This window comes from Pangasianodon hypophthalmus, chromosome 29 (genome assembly GCF_027358585.1).
Source record: "Pangasianodon hypophthalmus isolate fPanHyp1 chromosome 29, fPanHyp1.pri, whole genome shotgun sequence".
NCBI classification, from domain to species: domain Eukaryota; kingdom Metazoa; phylum Chordata; class Actinopteri; order Siluriformes; family Pangasiidae; genus Pangasianodon; species Pangasianodon hypophthalmus.
This window is the reverse complement of record NC_069738.1, coordinates 10374175-10397384: the sequence shown is the minus strand read 5'-3', so window position 1 is coordinate 10397384 and position 23210 is coordinate 10374175. Positions and strand designations below refer to the sequence as shown.

Sequence of the window (23210 nt, the reverse complement as noted above, 5' to 3'; positions counted from 1 at the left end):
TGTTCCCGGGAATACTTATGCACCCCAGTGGTCCCGGGAATACTTATGCACACCCAGCGTTCCCGGGAATACTTATACACACCCAACATTCCTGGGAATACTTATGCATGCCCAGTGTTCCCGGGAATACTTATGCACGCCCAGTGGTCCTGGGAATACTTATGCACCCCAGTGGTCCCGGGAATACTTATTAATATACTTATTAATTACTTATTGTTCTTAGGAAATACTTATTGATATACTCAAACTTATTATTAGACTATATTATTTATATTTCTAAATAGACTAATCAAGAGATTTACATGGCAAACCTTGACGCGATTACATTGCAACATGGCGTTTTTTGCGGTTTATTTTGCACCTGGTTCCGCAAGACGCGTCCTTCTTTCAGTTGCAGCACTCGCCCGGAAATCACAGCGGGCGGACACGGACTCGTGCGCGCGCGCGCGCGCTCCCGCTTAACAAGCTCACGCTCCGAGCTCGCGACCTCCGCTCCGCTCGCGGTGCGCAAAGCCCCGCCCCCTGCCCTCCCCTCCCCTCCCCTCCCGCGCGCGCACCTGTCACTGTGCGGGGGATTTTGTTTTTTTTTTTTTTCCCTGTTTGAGGGAAACTCCGCTCGTCACTGTCCCCGCTGTGAGAGTGTGTAAGGTCGGTGTACCTGAGGACCTTCTTCCGCCTTCAGTGACCGATCCGATTCGCGCGGCTGAATAGAAACGGACTGGTTAAAAGCGATTTAAAAGCCCCACAAGCCTGTTATTTTAGGATATCAAGAAAGTAGCCATCGAGGCTAACATCTAGCCGCAGGTAAGTTAACAGTTATTTTTGTCAGCACGTGACTTTGGCACGCGAGCTACTAATTGTAATATACTAGTGGCAGATATGTCTTATGTAACATGTATAAACCTATATTATTCCGAGTCCAGACTTTAACCTAACACACACTGTTTATACTCAACTTTTAGGTTAATTAATGCTGATCTAATTAAGTATTCCCCTGATAGGCTGCGTCCTAAACCACCTAGAGTACTGACATAGAGCCAAATCCTCAGCATTAGTGTTTATATGAAGCCCAGGCGACGTCTCAATCTGAATCCTACTCCCTATATACTGTATATAAGTGCACTACATCTGATATGATCAATGTGCTTCCACACCCTATATAGTGTATAGTGTCCACTAGGGAGCTGTTTGGGATTCAGCCTGTGCATGATGAGGGCTGCTGTGGATCTGACTTGCTTCAAACAAGAAAGAAGTTGATGTGAATTGAAGAGTTATTGACTTCCATCTGCACCTGCATTTCCAACTTTGCTTCATAGTTAGTGTCATATCATTAATCACATATTTATATTTCCAGGTACATTTCTACCACAATGATTTTTTACATTTCGAAACTCTTTCCAAGATACAGGTACAGCTCCAGGGTTCCTGGTTCGATCCTGAGTACAGATTACTCTCCGTGTGAAGTTTTGCATGTTGTCTTCACGTGCGTGTGCCTTTCCTCCGGGTTCTCCGGTTTCCTCTCACCGCCCGTAGGTGGATTGTGAACTCTAAATTGCCCCTATGTGTGAATGAGTGTATGAGTGCATGTGCAGTGGTCTGGCGTCTCATCCAGGATGTGCAGTATTCCCGCCTCTCGCCCAGCGTTCCCGGGATAGGCTCCGGATCCACCTCCACCCTGTCCAGGATAAAGTGGTTACTGAAGATGAATGAAAGGTTATACATACAGGAAAAATCTGCAGGCTAGAATATAAAAGAGCAAGAAAATACCCAAAACAAACCAAGGTAGGGAGAAACAACCACAAATAAGAGACAAAATCTCTCACTCATTTTCTCTCATTCTGTCTCTCACTTGATCACATCCTCTCTCATTTCTCAGTCCTTGCTTCATTGTTTTACTCTGTCTCCTATTGTGTCTTTTAATCTTTCAATCTCGTTTTCTTTCATTTTCCCTCCTTAATCTGATCTCTCATTTTCTCTCTCTCTGTCTTCCTGTTGCAGCATCTCTCTATCCTGTATTCACTCCCACTTTCTGTCTCACTAACAGCTTTATTTGAGGCATGACACAGGTCTGTACCTCCCCTTTTCAAATCCCTATTCTCATCTGCTGCCCTTCATGCTTAGTATCTAAAAGAAAAAGACGTCTTTGATGTTTCTCTCACTGAAGTACATCCATAAAACATGCTTTGGAATATGCTAATGCCCACCAGTATGCCATTGACTTGTGAGTCACGTAATTGTTATGTTGATTTGCTAGAATGTCTTCTTCAAGCATTGTCAGCTCGGAAAATTAATAAAAGATGTGTAACTTTTTAGTGTCCGCTTCTTGGCAGGATTTCCCCCCCCCCTTCTTCTTCTTCATTAGAATTCATGTGCTGTAGGCAGCCATGGCAAGTTCTCCGAGCTTCTGGATAATGAAGATGTTGGGCATTAGGTAGCTGATTAAGCTCTGAGCCATGCAAAATTAATGATTCAGAGAAATAATATCAAAGGACGACCCTCAGAGACGCAATAGCCTAAAGTCCCCCTACATTAATAAGGCTGTTAATTTTAAGCTGCACTATGACTTTAAAAAATTCATGTTTAAGCTTTAGTGCAATCACACACCTTCCTTCCAATGTTTCTTCAAAACACAGAATTCAGTTATTAAGCTCATTTGTCTTTCAGAATATAAGTCTGTGGATTCTGTGTATTCGTTCAGTTTACGTTGAATAGGCCAGGGAAAAAAATTCAACTAGCTCTAAATTACATTTCCTGTTTGATATTCATTCTTAAAGACAACCTCTACAGTACAAGTTACTGAGTCCAGTCGCTCGTAAGTGGTTGAAGGAGTCATGTGATAGCATTCTATGGTCAGTAGGTGGCAAAGTGCTCTCATAGAAGAGAGGAAATCTATCACGCAAAGTTGGCGTGCCTTATAGCACTTCTTCACTTCTTCACAGGTCTCTCCAGTGGGTGAGCTGAGCCTTCAAGCTAGACCAGGGGTATTCAAGTAAAATTAGTAACGCTCCAGTTACAATAAACCCCTGGCTTACAAAGGTCTGGATAAGCAAATAACATGACTGATTTTACCTTTCAATGCTTAACCATTAGTGATGAGTTAATGGCTATAAATGAGAATTTGAAGTGGTTGTTTTGTTTCATAGACTAGAGTCACAGACTCTGAACAGATGAGACACATAGGTTTTGAATTTGATATAAAGGGGAAATAAACACATACTTCTCTGTTCATTCATCTTTTCATCTTCGACTTAAAAAAATGCACCATCTTGTCAGTTCGCTAATCAGACCAGTGAGGGTAAACAAAATGAAAAATGGATAAAAGTCTGTAAAATGTCTGAGCTAATTTCTGTATTCTTGTAGTAGTCTCTGGTCTGATGAGCTGCTTTCAGCTAAATAATTGACACAAATACATGATTGGATAAAATGCAACGGAGGATCTGCTGCAGAAGTTATGCTGGTTCATGCTTAGAAAACTAGAGTAGCTGAACTATAGCCAGTTTTTATCCTACATTTATTTTGTGCTTGGTTTCAGTACTCAAAAATACATTGCTTGCTCTGGATTTGGACCATAGTTTGCCATTCGAAGACGCCTTACATTGTTAGTAACATCAATTAGAAGTTAAAGTGATTAGCCTACAACATGATGTGTCACTGTATTTTATCTGTCTCATTTTAAAACACTGGGACTCTACGAACTCTGTCTGCCAAGTAGATGGAAATAGCCTGTGATTTAGATAGCTGATAGAATGTAAATGCTAATAGTACCTAGACTTTATTGTGAAAAAAGACTGTAAATGTTTGGTGATGGCTGATCTCGCTGCGCATGCTTGATCTTATTCCTTTCTCGATGCATTGTGTATTGCAGATAACAAAATTGCACTGAACAGAACAGTAGTTTTTACTGTGTATGAGAGCAAATATTGTGATTTACCACAGCAATTCTGAGAGCTGAATACAATTTGAAAAAAAAAAAAAAAAAAGAAGCAGCTACCTTTGTAAAGGAATTAAGCACATGCTTATTGTATGCGTATTTTTTGTGTTTATCAGTTGGATGTACGGGTGTGCGCTACGACTAATTACACTGACGTTTAAACGGAAATTTTGTAACCGACTAGTCGACTAGTCTAAAAGAAACCCCCAGAAGACAAAAACATTGTGTGTATATGTGATCCATCTGAAATACTTAATCTATGAACCAAATCCACACAGTCAAATCCCTTACTGAATGCCACTGAAAATAGGTCATATATATGCGATGTGCTTGCCTTGCATTGTGATCATTGTACATTGTACTGTCGTAAAAAACATAAGCATTCACTTAATCAAAGTTAGCCTATACAGTCCATCAATTTTCGGAAGCCTTCTCCCTCAACAAAACTGAGTGGTAGCATGTCTCTTGCAGTCATCTCTGAGATAAGCTCGGTTATTTTTTCAGAGTGGGCGAGATCACAGCGGCAGTGAGTTGAAGTGAACGACTTGATGGGCATTTGCTTGCTTAAGCTAGTCTCTGCTATGCTATCACCTACGTGCCTGTGCTGAATATGGCTATGCATGGCTCCACTGGAATTGTTATATGCCAGTTTGACATGACATAGCCTACCCAAAAATTTTCCGTTTCCTTTTAAGTCAAAATATTCCCACACCTTGCTCGTCTTCCGGGTGGACTTTTCTCTGAGCCTGCCACAAGTGCCATGGAGAAAACGCATGCGAGGTCTGGGGAGAAATTAAATTCACTTTTCAGTATAATGTATTGTTTTTAAAACGTAACATTAACATGAGAGTAATTTGAATGTAGCCTTTCTAAAAATATAAAGCAAAATATAAATGTGTAAAAAGATTTTTAAATGTAATCAACTAGGATTTCCAATGTTGACTATCAGCAGCAGTACCATTTAGACAACTAGTCAACTAGTCTTGCACATCCCCAGTTGGAAGAGATCTTGTAATAACTGCATTAGAATTAGACTCAATACCGTCAACATGGTCAACAAACGGTCATGCTAGCCAGCGACAAGCGATATTGGAATTTCAGTTCTGTGCAAATTAGGTATGATGTGGTAAAGCGAAAAATCAAAACGACTGGCTTGAAAGATTCCTCTGACTTACTTTCTTCAGTTCTCCAGTCACAACTTTTGTTCCTACCTGCAATTTGTTCCCATTTACTGTTTACTGGCACACAAAAATGGAGGAATACTAGTCTAAATGTGTAGTTAGATAACTGTAAAAACATATATATATATATATATATATATATATATATATATATATGACCTCTCATTAAATATGTATAGAGACATTACGAAGAAAAATAAAACTCAGAAGGAAGTAGTAGTGATTGTTGGTGCCTGTGTTGAGTGCACGTAGCCAGTACAACAAAGCTAGTACAAATCCTAGCATATAACATGTAAACCATGTAAACACTGATTAGGACGTTATTCAATTTGTGTTTACTAGTAAACTTTAGAAGAAGTATCAGTCACTAAACTACAAGTGACACGAGCAACTTGCTAAAATTAACATAGAGTTCTGAGCTTTCTCCTCTGCAGCTGAAAGGCTAAATCTGAGGCTTAAGACAAGTTCTATCTTCACTTTCTCTCTGTAGTTTACTCAGATTAGAGCTATGCGTGGTGCCAGTGTATCAATGTGATGTTGTAAGACCAGACTATTCTATGAAATGAACTCTGCAGCTACTGATGTCTGATCCATAACAATAGCCCACTGCTGTTGACATTACAAGAGTGAATTTGAATTCTCATTTTAATATGTTTAACTCCAAATCCTCTGTCAGTATGGTTTCTCATTTCCGCCTGGGGTATTGTATTACTGTCTGCAATAGAGCTATCAATCTGACATTTAATTACATGAAAAAAAAAAGCCTCACACACAAAGTGGCAGCTAGTCAGCCACGTGAAAGAAGATCATAGAAGTAATTACTGAGGCATTAATGACTGTTCGGTGTACGCTTTAACAAAAACAGACCCATAAAGATGCCACTGGTTTTCACTTGAGCACAGATTGGAAATGCTGCGTATTTGAGTTGCATAAACAGGCCTACTTGGCCTTGAGACATTCATATTGCCATTTTAATTAGAAAGCTGGGAGGCTTTAACCATCAAACTATGAGCTTAATGCCCATATGATGATGCAAATAATTTTATAATTAAACATTGCTGGTTTATAGAAATTGAGTAAGATGGGCTTTATAATGTGGCGTAACAACAGAGAGAGGGTGGGAGAGAGAGAGAGGGTGGGAGAGGAGGGTGAGAAGGAGAAAAGTAGAGATTATGGAGGAGGCTTTGATGGCCAGCCTGGCTATGGGAATCCTTGTGTGCCTTCAGGTGTAGACTCCTGTCTCCAAGCATCAATAATGAATGAAAGCTCGGCAGAGGACCAGACTTATCGGGCATACTGATTTTTAACTGTGAGGCATGTATAAAAATTGCATCAGTGTGTTTGAATTACCTCATTAAATCCCACTGCTCTTGAATGATCATGGAAAGACGAGGGGTTGAAAGTTGAAGTGGATTCTGGGTCTTTTTAGATGGTTTCGTGCTCTGGAGGGTTGTTTGCAGTTTTCAGTGGAAGGACAAAGCACAGACTCAACATTTACAGTTTTTTTGTTATTTTCTGATGATTAGGCTATTCAGTTAAAGTAACTGTTAATTAGCTGTATATGAGCACAGATGTTGGTTAAAGGATATCAGTGTCAGAATGAAGAACCTGTAGTTTATTAAAACCACAAAATACACAGAAATTAAAATACCACCAATTTCATTGAGAGAGCAGCTCCAGGGTTTGAGTCTGAGCTACTGCCTGTGTGGAGTTTCTCATGTTCTCCCCATGTCCACGTGGGTTTCCTCCATGTTCTCCGGCTTCTTCCTACCTTTGAAAAACATGCTGGTGGAATAGCTGTGCTAAATTGCCCCTAGGTGTGAATGTGTGTGTATAGTGCCTTGCAATGGACTGGCGTTCCATATAGGGTGTATTCCCACATTACACCCAGTGTTTCTGGGACAAGCTTTGGATTCACCACGACTCTGACCAGGAAAAAGCTGTTAACCGAAGATGAATAAATGAATGAGTTAATGAACATAATCTTTTCTGTAACATAATCATGCGCTACAGTACCTGCAGATTAGCTCATCTGTATATATTTTAGAATACCTCCACACTGTCAGCCAGTATAAATAAAGATGAGGAATGCCTTAATTATTTAATGAAATCTATGTAACAGGTATGAGGCAAAGGCAATGTTCTGTGCTAGAAGTGTAGCTGTTTTCATCTGCTTTGGTTTATTACTGTTTAAACAGAAGGGGACGACAATGATTGCTCTGCTGCAGACGTTGTTGGAAGGGCATGCTATTTTTTCTTTAAATAGGGCTCCCGTCTGCAATGCAAATGGCTCTCGTTGCATCCTAATTATCATCACCGTTACCTAATAGGCTGGCATCTGCACCTGGTACCTCTCGCATCCATCCCTCTGTTCTGCTCCATCTATCCTGTCTTTATTCTCTCAGCCTGCAGTTCCAAGCCTGGAAGAAGATACACTTCTTTATGGACTGTTTTGTAGGGGATTGATGATCACTGTAAGGCAAAATTGAATTGGTCAGAATTTGAAATTTTTTCTTAGAAGACCCTTGACTCAAACTAGAACTGCAGCACCACTTATGTGTCCTTGAGTCCTTGTTTATAGTTACTAGAGCTTTCTGTCTTTTGGACTGTCTTTTGGATTCAGATGTTTTAGTGAGATGCTGAAGTTATTCCACTCTGTTAATGTCCATGACTTCTGTATAGCTCTGAGACAAGGAGTAATGAAGACGTCAGTAGAGTTTCATTGGATTCAGGAATGAAAATGAAGAGAATTTCGACTGGAGAGATTATAGAGAGATTGCGAGTAGAGGTGCAATGCAGCAGAAATCTCAGCACTGCTGCTCAGATTTGTTTTCTCCTCCCATTCTTTTTTCTTTTGCTACTTTTTTGTATTCTTTCTATCCCACACTCTTTTCCCTTCCTTCACTCTCTCGCAATTTCTCTTCACTCTCACAAATGAGTTAATTTCGGTCTCATCTGGGGTTCTCGGGAAGTAATTACAGCATCCTCAAAAAATACGCTGTTCAAAAAGACTCCCCTTGCTTTCACTTCCTTTTAATAGGCCGGAATGTAGGCGGTTTTAATGAACCAAACCGAATAAATCTCGTTACCACTGATGAACACGCTGATTCCACTCATTCCAAGTCTTGTCATATTTTTATGAGGACACTAGCTGATGGGAAGAGTGCCAGTTACTGAAAGGTTATATAAAGCTGTCAGAGTCTGAATCCTGAACTATAAGTTCTTCAGGAACTCAAACTCTTTCTACTCTCATTCTTCTTATGCAAGTCAGCAATCTTCTGTGTGCATAGCTGTCCCTGCTACAGTCTTTTACATAACCACAGTTATAGCGCATTATCCTAAAGCAGGCTATTTTTACACAGAGAGAGAGACTTTATGTCTTTAAAACCTGGTTTGCAGCTGTGGGTCTATTACTACTACTGTGAGCGGTGATTCACCTCTCGCTGAACCTCGGCAGTCAATGCCAGCGTGCGCTCTGGCACTGTTCAGCCAGCGGCGCTGCCAAGCATTTGTACTCGTCTGCCAAATCTGGATAGGGTCTTCCCTGGCAAGCTGCCTGTTCCCTCAATCTCCACGGAAGAGCACCAGAAAACGATATATAGGTCTATATCTCCTTTAAAACTGCACCGCATTAGGGCCTTTTAATGCATTTCTAAAAAACTATGTGCCTGGTCAGGGCTGCTAAAGCACTCAGAAAAACAAAAATGATGCTGCAGGGTTGTAGCAGTCAGCTCGTACTTTTTATTTGATTTCCAGCGAAAATCCTCCAAATCTCCTTCCTGTCCTCCTTCCTACCAGTCATCCTGTTTGATGAGACATTAAGTTCTCGTCATTTCACTGAAGGTTAGTGGCTATGTGCAAGGAGGAAGCCACTTCCCACCACTATACAAGTTCTCATGACTAAAAGTTTCTCCTAGTTGTCAGAAATCTGCTTAGGATCAAATCTGCTTTAGGGAATGAATAAAAACAAGTCGCCGCATGATGATCTAAGAAATATTAACTAGCCATGCATTGCCAATCTTACACAATATTTGATCACTCCTGAGTTGTCTCTTCTGTTATTTATATTCTCTAAGTGGCAAAATTTAAAGGAGAGGCTTGTCCATTTAGTTCTGTTACACAGATTTTCTGTGTCCCCCTGTTTTATGCCCTCCTCTTTCATATCATACACTGACTTGGAAGACAATTAAGAGTACAGTGTTGTGCAATTTAAAGTATAAGTATCCAGGACTAACAAAGCAGGATTTCCTGTATCACACATTTGAATATACCCTCACCTGATCAAAAGCACTGGATCCCTTCGAATAACCTAAATAATTATTGAAGCATTTATGGGTCTCCAGTGTCAGTGCTTTGTAACAATCCGAGGTAAAGTTTTCCATTGCAGCTTATTAGTGACAGGGCAACATTTGTGTTATTAACGTATAATTACAAGAGAGAGCGAAATAAATAGAGGCTGGTGAGGAAACGACCGTAATGTAAGTGATAACAGAAACTAACTTGTTTCACAGATGTTTCACAACATTATGTGTGACTCTAAATGGATAAAAGTATGATGTGTAAATGTAATCATTGACAAATTTCTGTGGTATAAGAGGAGTAAAACATTTTGGGATGTGCTGTTATTGCGATAGAATCGACTTCAGGGTGGTAAGTAAGTAACTCCGTTTTACATCAAGCCGCATTGCACCACTGCGTCCTTTATTATTTTCTATAACATCACACTCTTCTTCCTTACATAGCAGCTTTATTAACTTTCTCTATAGAGTGCCAGTGTCATGGTAATTACTACAAGATGTAATTGACTTGTCAGGGCATTAGCTCTACTCTGAATGCAAGCTGCTTCATTTCAGTGGCAGCTTCAGTCTTTAGTGATTAGTGTATTTGCTGGAGAATGCTTCTTGTTCAATGACAGCATTAATTTCAGCATTAATTTTCTCATCAAAAAGGATCCGATTTTGTCATGAATCGTAACGTGACGTAAAGATAGATCAGTCAGCTAGGTCAAAGCAGTCTATAGGCTTCAATATAGGAGTAGCCTTGTCTTTCTTGGACATCGGGTCCTGTGTCAGACACTGATTTGTCCACCAAATACTTTGATTTGTTTGCTTTCCTCTGTTAGTGTAAATACTGCACGTTCTTATGTGCTCTTCTGTTATCTTTGTGCATCTCTGCATGTACGTAAGTCCCTAAATGGGCCTGTTGTGTAATTGTAGCTTTACTGCAGCTGTGTAGCTGTAGGCAGAAGATGCTGCCACAAATCTATCAGAGGCAGTCAGGTCTTTCATCCTGCCCTTAGACCCCCCCCCACCACCACCACCACCAAAAAAAAAAAAAAGGGACCATCTCCTCGGCAGAAAAATCCATACCAGTTTTACGTTTCAGAGCAGCAGGAATTGGGAGTACGACTCAGAACAATGAGAACTCTTTTTAGAGCACGGTTTGATCTGGAGGCATGTGAGGCAATGCTCTTATGAAGGAGTCAGACAGATGAGCTCTGCTTGTCCGCCACAAGAATTTAAATGACTTGCTGCCTATAGAGGCCGTCCGTATAAAACAGCTGCCCTTGGAGTCATTCTCATTCGAAGAGCCGTGCTCACATAGTCGTGTTTAAAAGGACAAGTGAAGTAGCTGCGGTATGTAGCACTTTTTGTATGAAAGTGGTGGCTTGGGGCTTATATTCCCAACTGTCAGCTTTTCATCTACAAATGGGCTTTTTTTGTCACTTATGTTCTCTCTCTTACATGCAGTCGTGAATATTAATATACAACTGAAAATATTGATGCTGATTTCACGATTTGCATCAGGAATATTTGATGCCAATGGCTAGCTCCAAAAACTGTATCAAGCGATGCACTGTTGTTTATTTGCATTTACATTCATGGCATTCGGCAGATGCCCTTATCCAGAGCGACTTACAGAAGTGCTTTGAAGTCTCTATCAATAAATACATCCTGATACTGGTTTGCTAGGTCATGGACTAAAAATACTTTCAGTCTAAAAACTCTGTTGGGGAAGTAATCTAGTAAGAAAAGCACACAGACAGCACTTTTTTTTTTAAATTAAAGTGTTAATTTATGTACTTCAGGAAGAGGTAGGTCTTTAGACGTCGTTTGAAGACTGCCAGTGACTCAGCTGTTCGGACATTTAGGGGAAGTTCATTTTATTTGTATTAATAGAGCAGTGATTCTCAAAGTGCATAGGCTGAAGGTCTGTGATTCTTTTTTTATTTAGTTATTATTTTTATAGTTATTAGCCTGTTTGACTTGAATGAGTTTAATCTAAACCTCAATAACTCAAACACAAGGATGCATATAAATAACCTAACCTATGTCACATTTCCCAGTGCTGCTCTCATTTGTTTTGAGCTTGTATAATGTGCTTTTGTTTTGTTTTCTGGCTTCTCTGTTGTCTTATCATTGGCTTGTTCCCTTAACGTGTGCACCTGTCCCAAATTCAGTTCTTGATTAGTTTAGTTATTGTTTTTGTAGTTATTAGCCTGTTTGACTTGAAAGAGTTTAATCTAAACCTCAATAACTCAAACACAAGGATGCCTATAAATAACCTAGCCTATGTCACATTTCCCAGCACTGCTCTCATTTGTTTTGAGCTTGTATAATGTGCTTTTGTTTTGTTTTGTTTTCTGGCTTCTCCGTTGTCTTATCATTGGCTTGTTCCCTTAACGTGTGCACCTGTCCCGAGTTCAGTTCTTGATTAGTTTAGTTATTTATACCTTGTTATGGCTGCAAAAAGTTGGAGAATCCCTGCTCCATGTGCTGCGTGTGTAAGGTTTGAAGACTCCATTAATCAATTATGTCAAGTAATCTTTAAACAATATTACATAACTATTTCACTAAGACGGAAATGTTTATCATAAAAAAATAAAAATGTCAATATTTTATTGATTCCCATATTGATAATAATAGTGAGGTATGAGGCCAGAATTAACACTGTGGAAGAGGAACCTATTACTATTTGAATGAAATATACTAATCGTTACAATCAGGGTCTTCAGATTTTAATTTTCAGAGAAGGAAGTCTCAGAGAGCTATTTTAAATAATTACCACAAAAGACATTGTTAAATGATTAAATAAAATAAATTCTAGGTAGTGGTGTTCTCAAACTGTGTGTGTGTGTGTGTGTGTGTGTGCGCGCGAGTGAGCAGTTTGCACATAATTTGTCAGTGTCATGGAGTTAATTCTTAGCAACGGAGATGAGCTGTAAAAGGTCAGGCCATGTCGATGGAGTGCCACAAGGGTAAAGGTCCTCCTTAAGGAAAACATGATTGAAGTAACTGCAGCCAATAATAACTGTTCATGATCTAGATCTAAATCTAAAAAAAATATATAATAATTGTGTACACCTCTAACTAAACAGGCCCAGGGCTGAGACAATAGTAAAATTGGGGGAAAAAAGCAAGAACGAAAAAACACATTTGAACCCTGTGCTTCATTGTGACATAGAGACACCAATGGTGTGTATTGTTTTGTGTTGGTTTTCTGCTGGGGCAGAAAATATGTTACACTATTTATGAAAAAAATGTTGAGGCAAGAGAAGAGAACAGCAGGCATTTGAACTGATACAGGACACTACTGAACACTGGACACTACTCTTTAAAAAAGTGTTTGTTTCTCTGGAGGTTCTGTGTAGAAGCCTCCAACAGGCTGGTTGACGCAGAGCACCGTAGATACACAGTAGAATTTTTTAGGATTATTGGAGGTCCCATCACTGTGCCTCTGCGCTTCTTTACCTGAAGCAAATACGCAACAATGCTTCAGTGCAGAGGTATTGACTCTAGAGAAACCATACTGTAGAGAAACATCTACACACACTCACCACCATAATCTGCATCTTCTGGATTTCACTTATGGCATGGGTTAGGGTTAGGGTTAGGTAACCCTAACCCTAACTCTAACCCATTGCAGATATTATGTTTTTGTGTCTGTAAAACATAAAGAAACACACACACACACACACACAAGGCCAGTATTTTCCTCTGTATCGATTCCTTCTCTCTCTCTCTCTCTCTCTCTCTCTCTCTCTCTTGCTCTCTCTCTCCCTCTGTGATCTCCCCATGATGAATTGCGACCTTAGCTTTCCCTTTCGGCATTGGCTCTATGACGAATGGTTAGTGGAACTCGAACCAATGATCTTTTTCACATCCTGCAAAAAGCGCTCGAATAATTTGATTTGTATCCATCAAAGCAGACTGACCATTCATGGGTTTTTACCCAGCATCCCTCTCTGAGGTGGTGGCAGAAAGGAGCAAGGATGCTATAACTGATATATCAGAGGTGGACAAATCAGTAGAAAGAAAATTTAGTGTCTGGGACATTATTCGTAGTTGCCTGGTGGATAAGTAGGCTCTTCTTTTGTTGGAATTTAAATCACTTTATTAATAATTTTATGTAATATACTGTATGTATAGTATGAATTTGATTTAGATTTGGAGCGATGGAGTAATACTGCTGTGTTCATTTGACAGATTGTTCCAAACACACCAGCAGAATCTGCAACAGATATTGCATTTCAGAGGCTGGACTTTAGATGAAATATAAAGCTTCATAACAGAAAGCGAGCAAAAAGAATGCAGCTGACCTACACATGACCAGCAGAAAAAGATCAACTGGGTAAACAAGGAAACTGCAGATCTAATACTAATAAATGTCAGGTTGTGTGACATGATAGCAGAGCAGGAGAACGCTTCTTGGGATAGAGATAAATCAGGTGCGCACACAGCTTCATAAAAATGCTGATGGGAAAGCTCGTGTGGGAAAGTGAGACATGAGTGGTTTTACATCGGCTGCCTCAGACAATCTGTAAAGACTCAGACGATTCACTCAGACACGTACTCACATATGCACGTGAAGCCGCAGCATCTCAAATAACCCACACAGGGACAAGCACACACACGTGGACACTTAGGTAATAGGCTCCGATTACACACGCAGAACCTCAGGTTTACAGACACTTACACACACAGGGTCAAGCGATGTTGCTGCTACACCTTACCATCAGGAAATTCAATTCACATGTCCACAATAGCACCAAACCAAAACGCAATAGATTTACTGCTCTCAGCCTCTCTCTGTTCATCAGCACCTCATTCATCTGTCCATCAGCAAGGGTTTTTAATGTGTGTTACATTCTTCTGGCTGTTTGCACAGCTGGGCTTGGGTATTTAAGAACTGAATCAATGCTATAAAAGTGCCACCTGTCAGACAGGCAGCTTATGAACTTTTATGTAGTCTGTGAAATAAGGATGGAACAGTATGAAATATTTACGGCATAATCCTGTAACCTAATATTTGCAGCAACCTAGGTTTGCAGGAGTATGGTATTTCAGATTTTTTTAAAAATGAATGACGTTAAATGACATATGAGACTGCAGTGGCAATGAAACCGCAAAAATCTTTTTTTTTTAGAATGGACTTACTAAGGGAAAAGCTCTTACCCCTAAGTATTCTTTCAAAAATAATTCTGCAATACATTTTTTCCTGTAGGAGAAAAAGATTTCAGGGGGATATATTACACTTGTTAATAATGTTTATGTGACGACGTTTTCCTGGTCAGGGTTGCGTTTGATCCGGAGCCTATCCCGGCAAGGGGGAATACACCTTGGATGAGACACCGATGTATCACAAGGCAGCATGCACACCACACACACATTTTGCACACTCCTTCCTACCTAGGAGCAATTTAGAGTACCAGTTCACTCTAGATGGATTTAAATTTAGATCCCTAATGAGCAAGTCAGAGACAACAGTGGCAAGGAAAAACTCGCTTAAACCACATGAGAAGGAAACGTTGAGAGGAACCCATCCTCTTCTGAGTGACACAGGAATACATCATAAATCTATATTAATCATCACTGTAAAGTCATATGTTTGTTGAAAGGATGTTCAGTATGAGCAGATTGTGAATAAAAGTCCTGTGATGAGAACAGGACAGTCTTTATGATTACAGAAGCAGTTCTTAGGTACAAAGCTACAGTGTCCAGGTGAGATTATCCACTGCAGCAAGGGAAGACGTAGGAATAAACTGTTTTGGGAAGTGTAAGCATTTAGTGTATCCATGTGGAACCATCCATGACAGTAGAAAGTGCCTCACAAGTGTAGAAAAAGAATGAATGAATCAGGCAGGTTTGGAGGATGAGAGGAGCCCCAGCAGTAGACGTGTCAGTCAGGCACTGACATCGTATCAGACATCAGGACTGAAAAACGAGAGCCAGACGGTAACAGAGACATGAGAGCACCCTGGGACTTAAAGCGTTCCGTAACTCTGAGAGTGAGCAGTTGCTTCAGCTTATTATTCAGCTATTCAGCTTAAAGGTTATTATTCTGGAACTTCAGGAAAGTATGTTTTGACCCACCAAACGGTCCTGTGACTTTGACTGTGACTATAAACTCATTTTCATAATTCTGAGATTCTTCTGCTTTACTCGTCTGTGTCCATTCTCAGTGTCTCTCAATTCAGGTTGGTCACTAATGGGGACAGATCATTTAGCATCACAGCTGCATTGAGTCTACTTGTGACTCCATAAGCCCAGCACAAAACCTTGCTCACCTCTCTATAGCTTCTTTCTCCATGTTACCCCTTATTATTATTATTGTTAGCATAACATTACCAATATAACTGTTTCAGAAATTTTCGGTTACAGTATTGGCGATTGCTGTTTACCAATTCATCACATCCATTCTACGAAATGGATTCACTCTCTGAAGCAGGGAGATTAAATCGTTTTTTCCACTTGAGAGCAGGGTAGGATCGAAGTCCATACCACACTCAATGCTTCATTGGACGGCATGTGTTACTCATCACGTTCTGTTCGCTACTTAGCAATGGACGTCCTGTTCACCCAGACCATCTCTTTTCAATATCATTTTTCAATAATACACTGTTAGATTTTACCCAGTATACCTCTATCTCACAAACTCTTCACATGCTTGGGGATCTTTCTGATGAGTGTGAGAGTGAATAAGAAATAAACAGACTTTGTAACATATTTACAAAAGCAAGTATTGTTTATTATTTTCCTTTGCCTTGTTAGTCTCAAATTAAAATGACTTTAATACAAGTTTTCAGTTTAGAATTTAACTGATTTTTCATGTTAAAGGCATTCACGCAGGTACAGAAAGATATGTGATAAAAATAATTTTTATGCCCGTTTTACTTTAAATTGATTTTAAAATCCCGACTCTCAGGTAACATACTGGGGAAATGTTTCATTTTATTATTTGAGAAAAAGTCCAGTTTTGCCTGAATTGCCAGTAACATTTCAGCTCCACTTTAACACGAGACCATAACATGCCTCGCTTACTCTTTTTTTTTTTATGGACCAAGAGATCAGTTGGACATTAAACATGCCCCTTGACAGTCCAGTTCTATAGCTCCAGGAGGGGCAATTACATTTTATTGCCCCATAAGTAAGGGGCAGAACAGCTGTTTTAATTGGTCTAAGTGGGGGAAATGGGATATGCTCTGTGGGTGGCTCGTACTCAAGTATATTTCTTTAACGGCTCCAGCTGAATGAGATATGGCTGCTTTTGTAGTTGTGGTTGTCTTAATGGATGCAGCTTAAGACATATATCTGCAGGAATAAACCATGTTGGTTTCAGAGATTGATTCAAACGATCCCATTTTGGTTTTATTTTTGCATGTCTGATGTAACGCAATGCCAATTTTAGTAGCCAGCAGTTAATTTCAGCCTCACTCAGTCTACGAATCTTTCTAGATCTCAGGAGGGTGGGTGTTTTGCACTGCGGACTCTCCGATCGTATCATTTGTCTCCGATGATGATTTGTGCCCTGTTTAAATTACCATTAGGCTGCGCGGTTTACACGCTGACATGGGCAGGAGAGATGGATGGAGCTCCTGGGGGCTCTCTCTGGGTTTGTCAATATGAGGAGGTGTTGGAATCATGTCAATAGAAGGAGGAGAGGGAATCACTCCTGCTAAGAAATTACAGCTCTGTAATTGATAAATTTTCTATTTTTCAGTTTACGTGTCACCCTGAACTTTTTTTCCACCCAACGCTGCAGTGGCTTGTCTATGTAAACGAGAGAACGATGAGCACTGGGGTTTTTAAACGCCAACACAGGATGGAAAGCCATGCAGGGTAGCTGTGAAGGATTGCTTTGTGTTTGAAGTAGCGTCTCTGTTCTGCAAAGAAAAGCACTTTGTCAGCAGAAGTGCACAGCTTTTTGACTTTGTGTCTGTGTGATATGTGTGCACAGACTGGTAGGAAGTTCATTTGAGGAGTCACGTTTGGAGGGGAGGAGGTGTTCAGGATGCCATATGTTTTCATTCGGAAGTTTATTTGTATGTGCACACATCTGTGTATATAATTTGTTTCTTGGTGTGTATGTGTGTGTATGTGTATGTGTGTGTGTGAATAATAGGCATCGACGCTCGGTGTGTGTCTGACCAGATGCTTGATAACCTTCATGAATTATCTGTTTAGCATTTTGTAGTAATAAAATGTAAAATTCACTTACAAATATGCAATATTTCTTATCCTCATTTCCATTAGCAATATGAACAATATGTATGGAATTAGACAGACAAAATCCCTTAACATCCCTTAGGAATCTTTCTGAGGACAACTTTCTGAACTCATGTCTCTAGCCCTGTAGCTGGTCTCTGGTCTGATGAGCTACCTTCAGCTAAATAATTTGACTGGATATACCGCTACAAAGGATCTGCTACAGAAGCTGAGCTGGCTCATGTCTAGAAAACTAGAGTCACTGAACTACGGACAGTTTTTTCAGACCTTTATCTTATCTGCTATGGTATTTTTTTTTTCATCTGCTCAATTTGGCCCACTGAAATACTTTGCTGGGTGCTCATCTGGACCTCAGCCTGCCAGGTGATGACACCTGGACTATATAATACACTATAAACAATACAGTAAACACTAAACTCTACATGAAAAACAATGGACATGTAAAGTGACTTGTGCATGTGGAATTGGTTAAGTGACTTGAGTGCAGTGGATAAAGTAGGTAGAGTAAGCAGAGTGTGAAATTAAATTAAACGGCCATCAGGCAGATCTGTTTAAATGTCTAATGGCCTGTGGGAACTAACTGTTCACAAATCTGGTAGACTCAGTTTGGGGGGTTTGTAGCCTTCTTCCAGATGGAAATAGTTCATATGAGGGTTGAGACAGACCTTTCTTGATGCTGCAGGGTCTTCCTTGTACACGGCTTGATGTAAAATGTGAACCAGTAATGGACTCGGTAGCCTTCACCACCCACTGCAATGCTTCACACAGTGAGACAGAGCAATTTCCATACCAGACAGTGATGCTACAGGTCAGGATGAGCTTTGATGAGCCCCATCATAGTGGTGTTATCAGCAAACCTGATGCTGTGGTTGTTGTAATTTTGCCAAAACAGTAGGGAGGAGCAGTAGGAGTTGCATGTCAACAAATTTTTACTAGTCAACCAGTAAATTAAAAAGTGGTCGACTAGTTGTCTTTTCCATAGGTAAAGCAAAAACTGTTTTAGGAAATTGCTATTTTTAGGATGTTTTATTTGGGAAGCAATGAACGCATCAAACCATACATCAGTTAACAGCCATATACATTTAGGCTACACTGTTATCCAACAAAAGTAAATAAATCGGTTCAATATTTGTGCAAAATAATAAATCTGTGTATATTACACTATTTAAGGATGTACCAATTCTTAAAATGCATTCATGCGGACTAGCTAGTGGCTCAGCTGAAATAGTTGATTCTGAAACTGACAGCATGTAGCGAAGCATGGAAGCTTCTTGTAGCTTAATGATGAATGGAGGATGCAAGGTCTACAGCAGTGTCTAGAAGGTTTTTCCACCATGTTCAACTCCACCTTCAGTAGCATCAGAAAACGAGTCTGGCTCGTCCTCTTTGAGCTGGGATGCGCCACTGATCTGGCTCTAAACTAGCTTAGTGGGATTGGATAGTGATGCGCAACCCGTGGCTCTGAAGCACTTTTTCACACAGTACAAGGATTTTATTTTAATTTTATTTAGCTTTGAAAATAAATGCGGGAAGAATTCTGTCAGGATCAGGCAGGAGTGGGATTAAAAAATAGTCAGGCACACACCTATGCACCTCATTCAATGTGATATCAAAGCATTAATGGTCCATTATAGCCAAAGGTAATAAGAAAGAAAAAAACACTTTTCCCAGCCTGTTTAGTTGACTGTAGAATTGGGTTCATCTAGTATGAAATATTTTAGACTAACAAAGTACATTTAGTCTGCTTTCTTTACCATCCGACTTACTATTTTTTTCCGCCCTCACTAGTTTACAGCCCCACAGCGGCACCTAGTGAATGTATTAGTCAATGAGTCGATTAGCCCTAGGAGTGAGATCAAGAGTCTGTTGTTCAGGAATCCACATTGAGCCCAGTCCAGTGGAGTTTGTGGACCGGTGTGTGGGGCATGATGGTATTGAACGGCGAGCTGAAGTCGTTGAACAGCATTTTAACATGAGTGTCTATGTTGTCCAGCTGGGATTAGGCCATGTGGATGGCAGAAGATATGGTATCTGTGATGGAGCTATTTTACCAGTATGCATACTGCTTAAAGTCCAGTGTAGCGGAGATGGAGGGCTAAATGTGGGTCATGACCAGCTGCTCGAAACACTTCATGTTAATTGCAGTGAATGCAATGGGGAAGTAGTTATTGAGGCAAGTAACTGGAGACTTCTTTGGCACTGAAGTGAAGCTGGCCAATTTGCGCCAGGCAGATGTTGATCAGTGAGCTGGTGGGCGCACTACTTCAGCACACAACCAGCAAGCTTTGCATACGTTCACCCTCAGCAGGGTTTTCCTGACATCCGCTGTGGTCACAGTCAGCACCTGGTTGCCAGAGGGAGCTATGATCCTTACTGCTGCCTCTGTGTTGGCAGATTTAAAAGTCATTTGGAAGGGAGACGACATTGCTGCAGGCATTGGCGAGTCTTACTCCTATAATCAGTGATGGTTTGAATTCCCTGACATATGCAACGGAAGTCCTTCATTCATTCACTTATTCATCTTCAGTAACTGCTTTATCCTGGTGAAGGACATGGTGCACCAGGGGTCATATTGTTAGTCAAATGCTGTTGTATCTTTTTTTGGGTAGAAGTTCTTTTCTGACCTTAAGTATGTGGCTTTGTCTATCAGTTTCATGTGTGCCATGAGCAGAAAAAAAAAAAATGCCATGGTGACTTAGAAAAACTCGTATCCTTGGTTACAAAAGATTAGAAAAAACGCCAGTTTCTAAAACTATATTTCTAAAACTATATCCAAACACGCTACACATAGAAGGATTCTGTTTATCATCATCTGCTAGAAAGACAATGACTGATTATTTAGTTTAATGTAATTATTTAATGTCTTTATAGATACACAGACTACAAGCTGGAACTGTTGTTATATAGAAATGATTAACTATGAAGATTATCCCAATAAAATCATAATAAAAACCATGTAAGACTTTAGATTATTGACTTTATGAGATGTATGAGATCTCTGTTGAAACCGCTCCCTCTGGCCACACTTGGATGGTTTTAGTGGCCCTTTTTTCCTGTTTTAACAGCGGTTGAAGATTATGTGAAGATTAACAGCACTGAGGTGTGATCTGAAAGGAGCCTTGTACACTCGCTTTGTGTTCGTGTAAACATCCAGTGTGTTCTCTCCACTAGCTGGAGTTGAAACATGGTGATGAAGTTTGGGGAGAATTTTCTTCAGGGTTGTGTGGTTGAAATTGCCCATGATAGACCAGTAGCTATTAACAGTAGAACCGTTCGTACACCAATGCTTGTTTATGTACACACACAGTGTGTAGGCAGGAAGTTGCTTCAGTTTGTTTGGGTCTTTAAACTGAATTATTTAAAATGTGCATATTCTGTCTTTCAAATCGCTTACAGTCTTCTGAGGTTAAATGCATTCTTATTTTTTCATGCTGTAACAGTAATCCAAAATAAATGTAGTGTATTTTAAAAAAAATATTCAAGTAAAGTAGAAGTACTATGATTAAAGTAACGTTACAGTGAACCATGTACTCAAGTTCTCTAGTCAGGCGTGTCGCCATGGAGCCACTTTTCTGAAGTAAACCGCAGCAATCCCTCATCTCACACTGGGCAGTCAGTCTGAGCCTGAGCAAGTCCATTTTATTATCCGGAGGGAAAGTTTGGAGACGGCTGATCTGGAAGGGGCAGCCTGCCGCATTTACTGTGCATTCCAGTTTGATTGCACCTCCTCATATGGCAGGATGTCTAAAGAAAGTCTGTGAGTTTGCAGTCCACCAGCTCACTTATTAATTTCTGATCTTTTGCAGTTTTTTCAGATAAATAATAGTGTTGCAACAGTGTGTGCTTATAGACTGAAAAACATGGGGTGCTCATCCATTACTGAATTAAACACACAAATAGTACTTTAGTTGTGATTCTGAGAGGCCAATGCACATCTAAAAATTATTTCATGTCCAAAGCGATATTACACTTTTACAAAAAAAAAAAAAAATGTTTATTCTAACTTGTCCATTGTAGGTAAAATGGTAACATGGACCATTTTAACACAACATGATGCACTGGAGGACATACATATCAGACTGAACAACTAAAAACTCACTCATAAAATGTAAAAACACAAACAGTCGCATAATTATGGTGGGTTGTCTTGCTCATGGGATCTAGTGTACCACAGTGGAGCAGAGAGAACCCACACACACACACACATACACACACACACATTGATTCAGGAGAAGAGAAACTTTGATCTGGGCTGCAACATATGGAAGTGATTTTTGTCATTCCATCCAGATTAAAGTGTGTTTGGAGAAACATTTCACTAACCCCATTTCTGGCTATGGTGAGTAGAGTTTCAAAGATGGTATAGATTTGGTTACTGCTAATACGGGCTCTTAAGGGTAGTGAAACTGGGGTCAGGAGAAAGAGACAGAGAGAGAGAGAGAGAGAGAGAGAGAAGTTATTTAACCAGAGTACAGTATGTACAGTATATTCCCACACGATGTCAGCCAATGTAACAGTCAGACAGATAATATGGGACATTTTAGAAGTAGAATAGAGGGTTTTTTTGTGCCCTGTGATTTGGAATGACACAGTGACTTTGCATGTCACAGGATTTCCACTATGTAGCTAAGAAAGCACTGGCTATAAATACAGTAGGATTATATATAGGCAAAAAAGTAGACAGTGGAGCTTTGCTTGACATATTGAGGGGACAGCGTGGGACAAACAACAGTACTGGGTACATTATTGGGCCTTAAACTGATACCATTTGGAATATAAATAAAATCTATGTGTGGTGTCCTTAGAAAACCCTTCACATGGTGAAATTTTGACATTTGCTACATATATAGATGGTCCTGAACTGAACCTGAGCTCTCTTTTGCATACGTTGTATTTCAAGCACAAGTAGAGTTCTAGCATTTTATAGTCTGGTTACTCCCAAAAGTTCAAATGGAGAAAATTGACTATGGCGCCGGATCATTACATACATCATGACATCCAGCATCTAATTACAAATTGAATTTATTACCATTATGTCTGTTACCCTACGGCACTTAACTATCCAATAACTTGCTCATAGTCTGAGAAAAACACACTTAGCTAGCAATGTTTTAGATACCTTTAGGCAGACTGACTGTTTTTTCCACCATGTTGTTAAACTGACTCTTTTTTCAACGTGATGTTTGGAGGAAGATAGCCTAGGCAAGGTTAGAATGTAAGTAAAATGTAGTTACAAATTGGTTACAAGAAGGACTAGACTCATTGGTGGAGAGTTCTGCTTATTCGGGCAATAAAAGGATATCATGTCAGTGAGATCAAGTACATGTATGTGTTCAAATATAAATAAAATATATTTCTCTGTACATTATGTGTTCTTTGTTAGTGCACAAGACTAAAGCCAAGTTCTAGACAAAGAAGAACCTTTAAAGTTTAATTTGAATCAAAACCATTTCCATGCTGTATTTTTCAAAATGATCATTTGCTTTTAAAGCTTTTATTTTCTATCCATAACTTCCCCTGCATTTAAAACTTACACCCATTTTATATTTTTGGAAACACACTATCTAAAGCGTGTATCTCTTTCTTTAGGGA

General features: G+C 39.8%; 1 protein-coding gene across 1 annotated transcript in view; it reads left to right on the top strand.

The window, feature by feature from the left end:
- The first annotated feature begins 594 nt into the window (after positions 1–594).
- The window catches only part of LOC113543808 (retinoic acid receptor beta), a 142859-nt gene continuing 120243 nt past the window's right edge, over positions 595–23210 (top strand). Inside the window, exon 1 of the mRNA XM_026942279.3 lies at positions 595–804. The gene's annotated coding sequence lies outside the window, so the exon portion shown is untranslated. The remainder of the gene's footprint in view (positions 805–23210) is intronic.